We start from the raw sequence: 10,693 nt of genomic DNA, 5'->3' as shown, positions 1-10,693 counted from the left end.
TATATTTTAACCTACACAGATAAGTTATTTTCAAAGCCAGAAGAGCCCAAAGTTGAGGGTCTGGAAAGCAAAAATTTCCCTAATGGGTAACTAAGAGTAACAATGAGAGAAGACATTCCCATTTTAACCCCTTGATTTTCAGAACAGTCATCCTGGCTATGGAAGAAACCAGCACTATATATTGGTCAATCAGTGGGGGAATGTACAGCATTCTGGATGACTTTGCCCTGCCCAGTGTGGCACTCAACTCGTGTTGTCACTGAGTATCCAAAAGCTCATTCTACCATTCCTTAAGGCCATTTAGTTCAAGGTGATCAGGCACATCGTAAGACCTGTGAATTCTATGATCCTGAGCCTATTACCTTATTTCATTTGCTAAATGAGTTCCTTGGTCAGAAGCTATACACAGTGGAATACCATGACAATAAAAATGATAGTCCGTAAGTCTCTGAATGGTGCTTTTGGCCAAAGCATGTGAACAGGGAAGGAAAATGCATGTCCAGAGTAAGTATCTGCTTGTGAGAAAAAGCACTGCCCCTTCCATTATGGAAGTGGCCCGATGTAACTGACCTGTCACCAGGCAGCTGGCTGCTCTCCTGGAAAATGGTGCCAACATTGAGGCTTCAGTGCTGGTCTCTGCTGGTCGCAGGTTGAGTGCTCGGCAGTGGCAGTAGCCATATCAGAATTGATGAACAGGAGCCCGAGTTGCTGAGACATGCAGAGCTTCTGTCTTGGCTACCACATGCACTTTGATCATGAGCCACTGGGCAAAGCCAGGGACAACTGGAGAAAATGGGTGGGGAAAGAATATGGTATCTCGTTGTCTTTACTATTAAGATCCTCCTCCAGGGTGCCTGGGTGGCTCAGTCAGTTAAGTATCTGCCTTCAGCCCAGGTCATGATCACAGGGTCCTGGGATTTAGCCCAGCATCAGGCTCCCTGAAGGAAGCCTCATTCTCCCTCTCCCTCTGCTGCTCCCCCTGCTTGGGCTCTCTTCCCCTCTCTCTGTTTCTATCTCTATCAAGTAAATTTAAAAAAAAATCTTAAAAAAAACTCCTCCAATGACATTATACTTTGGTGAACACTCCTGTAAGATATGAATATTTTCACGCTTTGTGTCAGCTTAGAATGGTTTAACCACCTACCTCTTCCCCATCATCCTTACCACCAAGTTCCCAAATACAGTCCCTTCAAAACTCTGAACTAAAAGTCAAATCTTTAGCCCTAGCTAAAGATTTTTTAAAGATCTTATTTATTTATTTGACAGATAGGGATTACAAGTAGACAGAGAGGCAGACAGAGAGAGGAAGGGAAGCAGGCTCCCTGATGAGCAGAGAGCCCAATGCAGGGCTCAGTCCCAGGACCCTGGGATCATGACCTGAGCCAAAGGCAGAGGCTTTAACCCCCTGAGCCACCCAGGCGTCCCAACACACACCCTTTCTTTAGTGTCTGTCTATACCTCTGGCCATCTCTCCTTCCAGGAAAAATGAACAACTATGTGTATCCCTCAAATTTCTGTACACTGGGAAGACTTAAGGGTCCCCTCTGAGCAGGGCAGGAGTGCGGCAACTCTCTACCTTCAGGTATTACCCAAAATAATTCAAATCATGCAGAACCAACTCATACCATGCAGAACCAACTCATACCATGCAGAACCATCAGTAAAGCAGGTCAACTTTTTTTTGTTCCTCAGTCAACTGGTCCTAGAGACCTTCTTGTGAGACCGTATGTATGGGATGAGAAAAAGGAGGCAGTTTAGTAGGAATAGGAGCCATAGGAGCCTGAGGCACTTGTTCACATAACTTCTTTTTGCCTTTAAGACTTGCTCAAGTCCAGTGATGTGTGCATACCCTTCTACCGAGATACTGCTATGAATGTCCATCTCTTTGGCTTTGTGACCAAAGAACACCCTGTTTATGATGGGCAGTTCAGGCCATCAGTAATATAGTCACAATCAAACATTGAATCTCTAGTAGTGTCCAGTAAATGCTGGAAGATTCCAGAAGGAAAGCAGTCATCTGAAGAGAATGGCTGAGTTTGATCTGTAACCCTAAGGGTTTATTCTGATTCATCTTCAGAGGCTGCCAAAGATTCTACAAAGTGTCTGTGGCTCCATATGGTGCCAGACACTTCAGGCACCATCAGATGTGACAGTTAGTATGGCCCAAGGGACAGAGAAGTTGACACAGCATCCTACACTTTTTTGCAGAACCTTCTCTTGTTCTGGATCCTACTCAAAATGGAGAGTCTTTTGACTTTTCTGACAAATTAGTGAGAACAGCATGCCCAAATGAAGAACATGTTATTTCTGGAAGCTGAAGAGGCCCATTATGCATTGTACCTCTTCCTTACTGGTAGGAGTGGCCAAAGGCAGCAACTTGTCTTCCATCTGAGCAGAGATATTTTGACATGGCCCCAGTCACCAGGCTCTTGGTCAATTTACCATAGTGGCAATCTCCCTAATTTCCATAGGGTTTATTTCATGCCAGCCAGCATGCATGGGTCTTACCAAAGTATCTAGTATGCTTTTTACCAAAGAAGTATGCTTTTTACATACTTATTACCAAAGTATGCTATTTCACACTTGCCAGGTCCATCCAGCAAGATGGCATCCATGGGGTTGACAAAGCCCTGAGGAAGGAGACTGAAGCTGTATTGTTGGCCCTTCTGGCTGAAAGTTAACTGCCTCTGGTGATCTTTAATAACAGGAATAAAGAAACAAAGTTTGCCAGACCAATAGCTGAGTAACAGGTGCAAGGTTGTCTTTGCTCCAGCAGAGAAACCATGTCTGAAATAGAAGCTGAAATTGAGTCAGCCTGATTAAGTTTATGATAATCCATGGTTATTCCCCCAAATCCATCTTTATGCTATGCAGGACAAACAAGCAAGTTGAAAGAGGATAATCACCACTTTTCCAGATCAGCAGAAATAGTCTACCACCTTGATTTAGAACATGGCAGTATTTGAGAATAGTTGATACCTCCCTTTCTTTTCCTGACCCTTGGGGCCTCTGCCCAAATTCTGAGATGGGAAGAGTACCATTAAACATACTGTTCCCTATATAAAGAGCCGAACACAGTGCTTGAAACAAGGTAGACATTCACTAATAGAGATGATGGTGGGTGGTCAAACATAGGGATCAATCTCGCCTTTGAAATGGCTGTAGTCCTCTCCCCCTAAGCCAGACTGAAAAGGAGTTTTAAGCCTCATGTAAGGCTTAAAAGGTAGCTGCCTGGTCCTCCTTATCTTGTCTACATATCTCTTCCAAATACAATGTTTACAGCCATCGGAGTCCAGTAGCTTCCGTACAGCAGGCATACACCCAGATCTACAACCCACACTCAGTGCAAATCACAAGTCCCAGGAGGTCAGGATCCAGCTTAGCTACTCACACTGAGGGATGAGAGCAATGAGTGTTCTCCTGTTCTGGAGTCCCATCTCAGTCCTAATAGGTAGAGTGGGAACGTGCAGAGCCCTGGGTAGCCAGTGCACGCTGGCCTGACATCCCAGCTGGCATCTATCTTGATTAGCCAGTCTCTGTGCCAATCTAGCTTTTTTATATGGTAATTATCAGTCTTGTTTGTGGGCAGATACTCAAACCACAGATGCACAGAACTGCCAGCAACGTGTGTGTACATACAGTTACATCTTTACTCAGAGGTGCACACACAATTTCTTTCCTTGAAGTTATATAAACTTGGAAAATATGAACCAAGCTGATCTGAGGTGTGATAACATATTGTTGGGTCCCCCAATAATGGGTCCATGGTCAAAGGAGAGAGACTGATACAAAGCGAAGGTCAAGCAAAGCTTTATTTCGCGCCAAGCATCAAGAATCAAACCAACCGTCCAACAGACCGGTTGGGGCTGCCCCTTACAGAGAGGGCGACCCTGACCAGTCTTTTGGATGGTCGGTTTGATTCTTGATGCTTGGCGCGAAATAAAGCTTTGCTTGACCTTCGCTTTGTATCAGTCTCGCTCCTTTGACCATGGACCCATTATTGGAGGACCCAACATTGGAGGCTCGTCCGGGATCAAACGACGAGAACTGAGCCAGCATCATAATTTCTGGGAAAAGCCTCTGGAGGTAAGATCTCCAGATTTTATTCTGTGAGATCCGGTCTGTCTGTCTGGTTGCAGAGCTCCAGGGTATTGCCCACTGGGGAGAAGCTGGATGCAGCCATGCCCCCCAGGGCTGGAATGGATGCGGGGACACTCCATCCCTCTTCTGGTAGATCGTCTAGGGGGTTCAAGTCCTGCTAGGCAGTCAGGAGGCTGAGAAAAACCCCACCAGCAAGTGGTTGCAGGAGACCGAGAAAATCTCCACTGGCTGCTGGGTCTGGTTGTCTTTGTCTTGTCTTTTTGTTGCCTGTTGTGTGGCTCATCCCTAGGGGACTGAGAAAATCCCCACTGGCGAGTGTCTCTAGGAGGCCGAGAAAACCCCCACCAGCAGCAGGCTCTGGGTGAGGGCCGCTGGGTCTGTGGTTGTTTTTGTCCTGTCTTTTTGTTCTCTGTTGCATTGTTTGTTGTGTTTGAAGAAATGGGGCAAGCAGAGAGTAAGGGGACTCTGACTTTCATCTCTCCGTTCCTCCTAATAGATGTGGGGCTTCTCCCTTACTCATTTCTTGTGTTAATGGCTGTAACTGGAGCCAACTGGGGTTAGTCTAACTCAAGACAGAGACTCCAAGGAATATTCCCAAGCAGCTGCCAAATATCCCTTTGTTTCATGGACATTCCTTGCCCTCTCTGGCCCAACGTGGACTGCCTAGCCCCTTCCCATTGCCAGCGGGAAACTATGGCATCTGCTCCTCTCTTGGAGCTGATGAGCTCTAGAACTGGGAACCGTTTCTCTGCCTTCTGGCAGCACTTTGTTCTGTTCTTCACTGTCAGGAAACAAGAAGAGAAGCCCCAGGACCTAACACCCCCAACTCCAGGCCTTTCCACCCAGGTCTCAGGTAAACATTCGATGTGGAGTGGGCCCAGGTGGAACATAAATCAGTATTTGAACTAAGTTAAGTTTGTTGGGTTAATTAGGATGAACATATCTTTTGAGTTAACAGTAGTAAACGTGAAACTTCAATGTTTTTACTTAAGGTCAAATAAGCTTGTGTTATTTGTTAAAATCTGTTAACAAAGAGATGACTAAACTGATGGTTAATTGTCTCAAAATTTTAATGGGTAATTGTTAAGGTAGCTTTCAAAGTCTTTGGTAACCTGAAACATTAAACAAAATGGGACAAAATGCTAGAACACTGGTTGCTGGAACTAGGTTTGTGCTTTTGAAATTTGTTGGTAAACATATTTTGTGCTTAACTGCTGTTGCAACAGTTCACAATTGGTTAATATTTAGTCTTCAGTAGAAGTTAAGGTATTTCTAAGAGTATAAAATTCTGCTAAGTGTAACTAAGACTGATGGAAATAAGAAAAGCAACTCTGTATGTAAGAAAGTAAGAAAAGGTAATTTTGTCCTAAATGAAATGGTTATTTGGAAGAAAATGACTTGGGATGTATGTATTTTCCTGAATGTAAAGGAAAATTATAGGAGGTTTGTGAAGGAAAATCTTCAGGAGAAAAAATTTAGGTATGGTCAGGATGGACTAAGAAAAAATGAGAAAAAGACCAGATTCCTGATCCTGTTTGAATAATAAAGAAAGAAAAACAGCCCCAAGGTGATTTAGCACTCTCCTGAGGTGCCTCTCTCTATATATATATATTATACTTTCACATGAAAGGGCCATTTGGCCTTGAGAGACTGCGAAAACACCCCGTTACCATCCCCCATTTTACCACCGGTGTGGGACAGGAGACAGGCCTCAGAGGGCAAACGGAGCACCTGCCCTAGGGTTAAGGCTCGCCCCACTGATTTCCGCGGATCCAAGGCTGGGATGTCCTGGACAGCCGAGGCTCACCTCCTCCCTGCTGGACCAACAATAGGAGGCCAGGGACAACTGACTGGATCTGCCCATTGAACCAGGAAAGCCCCGGGGCCACTGTCTGAGCCAGACCCTTTCGTAAAGAATGGAAGGGGAGACTGATCACCTCCCATTAGCTAGGGATACTGGCGGAGGGGGGCTGTCCAACCTGTTTAAATCTGAAGAGTGCCTGACTGTGTGAATCTGTCTGTATGGCTCCCTGAGTCTCTCAGGGTGTCATATGGCATAGCGGTCACCTACTCCATGGAGTAGCCTGGTCCGGGGCTTATACGGACAGACTTTAGCTAAGACACTCCTAAGTTCCCTCGAGGGGTGTGAGCAGGACAGCATCTGAAAGGTCCCCCTCCCCTTTGTCTGCAACATCATTCACAATGGGAGGGAAACACAGTAAACCCACTATCTTAAGACTGCATGCTTAAGAATAAAAAGGAAAGACACTGGTATAAAAATTTTCTCTCTGTTTAAAAGTATTTTCTCTCTGTTTAAAAGGACAAAGTTTTCTTAGGTTAATTGATCTGTTAAAAAAAAAAAGTAAATGGTTTTCTCTTTGCCTGCCCAGAGTTGTAAATGAGGTCTCTTTGATTGACTCATAAGGCTTTTTCTTGATATGCTAAGTTACTCAGGGAGTACTGCTAAACCAATGATAAACTTTGGGTTACATTTGGGTAAATGCTGTAACTACTCTAGAGGTTCTATACATTTCCTAAAGTTTTAATGTTTTGATAAGAGTCATCACTTGATATTTAACCATATCTATTCTGAGTTTTTGTCATTTGTAATTGTTTTAATTCTCTTGTAAGATGAATTCCGCCCTAAAGGAAATTCATATGGGAGACTTTCAGGACAAATACAGGTCTTTGATATGTTAAAATCCTGGAACTGAAATGAGTAAGAATTTCCAGAAGTAAAAGCTGCATTTGGACTAAACCAGAATTAGCAACATGGGAAGCAACATAGGACTAGATGAACTGAAAGATTGTAATGTTGTGTCTCTTGATGTTTTGTCTTATTTTAAACATTACTGGTTCTGTAATGTTTGCTCTTCCAGACTAGGGAAACTTTTTCTTAAGTTATCTGCAACTTACAGAGATGTAAAAGTACTCATTTGTAAACAAATCAAGGCATTCAACTTTTCTATCTGAACTCTCTGAAACCAAAAGGTCTCAGCAAGTATTCTAGCTTCCATGGCAATCAGTCATTTGCATAAGTTCAATAAGAATCTGTTCTCCTTGTAACAGGACACCACTGGAAACACTGGTTATTTTACCAACGCTTTGACTGGAATGTCATATTTGAAAAGACTCAGACATGACCAGACAGCTTAAAGGAACTAAGGTTGACTTTATAAAACCTGGAGCCGTAAAGCCCCTTGGAACTGTTGGCCTGATACCTTGCTTATAGAGTTCCCAGCAGCCTAGCCAGGTGAGTAAAGAATGTCACTTTCTGGCAGGATACTTTGGGAACCTCAGGAAGAGGAATTCGCCCAAATCGACAGGTATTGCAGTCATGTCTGATGGCAACTACGTGGCTTGGCTTCTGGCCCAGAGAGGCTACTAAAAGTTCAACCTAGAGATTCCTTATAAGAAGTTCCAGCAAAGCAGATTCTAAAAGGTTTATATGATCACACTCACTATTCTTGCTGAGCTTATGTGAATAATTAGGCCAAGTTTGTTAAAACTGGACTTGTTCTTCAAATGAATTAGTCCTGATTTGGCTATCTCTGGGAATGAGGGTTATTTTAGAGACAAAATTATGTTTTAATAACACATCTTTATGGCTAGATTTGGTTGTCTTTGCTCTGCAGGAGAAATGGTATCAGGTGTCAGCAATGAAAGCACAGCTTTGTCAGAGCCACGCCACTTATTTAGGCGTTGATCTCTACAAGGGAGTTTCTTGGGACGGTGGGCTAATGTAGGCTGTAGATACTGTGGTTCATGGTTATTGTGCAACCTCTCTACGAACTGGCTAAGAGAGGACTCACTATGATAGAGTGGACAACTGGGGCAGAAGGAGGATTTCGGGAATTACAAACAGCCTTACTGAGTGCCCCAGCATTGGCCATCCCAGATGTTACCAAGCCCTTCCACTTGTGTGTGGATGAAAAGGCAGGGGTGGCCAATAGAGTTTTGACTCAGACTCTGGGGCCTTGGCAAAGGCCAGTAGCCTATCTTGGCAAGAAACTAGATCCAGTAGCAGCTGGGTTCCCAACCCTTGCCTCTGCATAATTACTGCCACGGCCCTCCTGGTCAAGGATGCAAGTAAATTGACTTTGGGTCAAAATCTTATCTTGACCACCCCTCACGCTATCAAGAGCCTTCTCCAGACTCCACCAGACCAGTGGATGACAAATACCCGAGGGACGGGATATTAGACCCTCCTCCTCAATAAACCAAAAGTGACTTTCTGGCCCCCAGCGGTGCTAAATCCAGCCACATTGCTGTGGGAGGAGCCGGCTGACCACCCATACAACTGCAGGAGGTCCTAACCCAGGACACAAGAATAAGGCTGGATCTCAGAGACACTCCCCTCTTGGATGTAGAGATGACTCAGTTCACAGACAGGAGTAGTAACCACATGGTCAATGGAACAAGGTATGCAGGGGCTGCGGTGGTTTCTCCTGAGCAGAAACTCTGGACAACAGCCTTGGCACACGGGACCTCGGTGCAAAAAGCAGAGCTGATTGCACTCGCCAACGCACTGCAGATGACCAAGGGTAAGACCGCCAACATCTATATGGACGGTAGGCTGGGTAGAGGCTTTTTCTGCCAAACACGAGATGGCGGGAGTGGTAGCAAAAAGCTACTAGAGGTTTGGGTACCTCTCGTGATCAGGTCAGACAATGGCCCTGCATTTGTGAGTTCAGTCTCACAGGCATTGGCCAAGGCCGTAGGCACTAATCGGACACTACATTGTGCCTACCGGCCCCAGAGTTCCGGGCAAGGAGAGAGAATGAACCGAACTTTTAAATAGACCCTGACAAAGCTAATTCTGGAGACTGGCAGTGGATGGGTGGATCTCCTTCCTTTTGCACTCCTCAGGGCACAATGTACACCCTGCTTAAACAAGTCATTGCAGGCATTGCAGTCTGTCTTGGAAGGAGCCTTCACAGGGATCCAAACTGCCCACAATGGGATGGAGACGGAGGTGGAACCACATCCCTACCAACCCGGGGACTTGGTTTGGATACGCTGCCACCAAGTGGGAAACTTGGAGCCTTTCTGGAAGGGACCATTTCCTGTCATCCTGACCACCCCCACGGCAGTAAAGTTGAGGGCATCGGGGCCTGGATTTGCACAGGTCACATCAAACGGGCCAAGGATGAGGGCGCCCCTCAGAGATGGATGCCGCTGCCGACGGACCCCGCCCATCGCGGAACTAAAGCGAAGACTCAAAAAACAAACAAACAAACAAAAGCCAAAAAACAATGAGTTCATTAAGTTCATTGTTGCTCCTGATGTTAAAGTATAGGTGGGAAATATAGACAATTAGGGCTTGACATAGTATTTCTAAAAAAGGGGGGCTCTGTGTAGCCCTAGGAGAGAAATGCTGTTTCTGGGTAAATCACACTGGAGTCATTAAAAACAGGCTGGCAGCCATGAAAAGAGACTAGAAGAGTCAAGGATTTGACTAATCTCCAAAGAAAAGGTGGGGAATGTAAGGGCCTATTTAGCCAGAGGGGCCCCACTTTGGTTGAACAGCCATTTTGTTGTTCATGCAGTAAAACTTAAATTGACACTGCCCCTGCCAGGGGAACTTACTTAAAAGCAAGTCTGGGAAACCAGTCCCAGATAACTATGCCCAAAAAAAGGGTGGGTCAGGTCAGGTGGAGATAACAGCCCGAATGCAGGGATGAGTTGGGTCAGGTGGAGACAGCCAATCAGTAGAGCGCGGATACTGTCTCCCTAGCTACCAAGGAGTGTGGGCCCTGCCTTTTGGGCGTCAATTCTGACCAAGGTGATAGGCTAGTTCAAATAGCTACTATAGGTGAATTGTAATTCAATTGGCCACCCCTGTGGGACCTAGCATGACTGTGCAGCTTTCTCTGTGTGTTGTAATCTCATCGGCCACCTGTGTGTGGCCAGGCTCAACCACATGGCCTTTGCTCTATAAAAGTTAGTCTGTGAGGCAGGGAGGGGTCGCCCTCTCTGTAAAGGGCGGCCCCGACCGGTCTGTTTGACGGTCACTTTGGTTCTTGATGTTTGGCGCAAAATAAAGCTTTGCTTGACCTTCGCTTTGTATCAGTCTTGCTCCTTTGACCATGGACCCATTATTGGGGGACCCAGCAATATTGAGGAAGCATTTATCTGCTTCAAGTCTTTCTCTTGGCCTCCTAGTCTTTATGTCTTCATTCCTTTGGTTGTTAGGTCTTACAAATGGCACTGGAAAGGATTAAAGGGGACACAGGCACAGTCTCCAAGAAATACCAAACCCAGAAATACAACATTGAATCATCATTTTCCAGATTGCAGGCACATACTGAGAAAGGTTCAATTAAAACAGGAGGAGGAGGGACACCTGGGTGGCTCAGTTGGTTAAGCAGCTGCCTTCGGCTCAGGTCATGATCCCAGCGTCCTGGGATCGAGTCCCACATCGGGCTCCTTGCTCAGCGGGGAGCCTGCTTCTCCCTCTGCCTCTGCCTGCCATTCTGTCTGCCTGTGTTTGCTCTCTCCCCCTCTCTCTCTCTGATAAATAAATAAAAAAAAAAAAAAAAAAAAAAAAAACAGGAGGAGGAAAAAAACCCACAAACAAACAAACAAAAAA

This window comes from Mustela lutreola, chromosome 10 (genome assembly GCF_030435805.1).
Source record: "Mustela lutreola isolate mMusLut2 chromosome 10, mMusLut2.pri, whole genome shotgun sequence".
NCBI lineage: Eukaryota > Metazoa > Chordata > Mammalia > Carnivora > Mustelidae > Mustela > Mustela lutreola.
The sequence above is the reverse complement of the archived record's forward strand: the minus strand, read 5'-3'. Positions refer to the sequence as shown.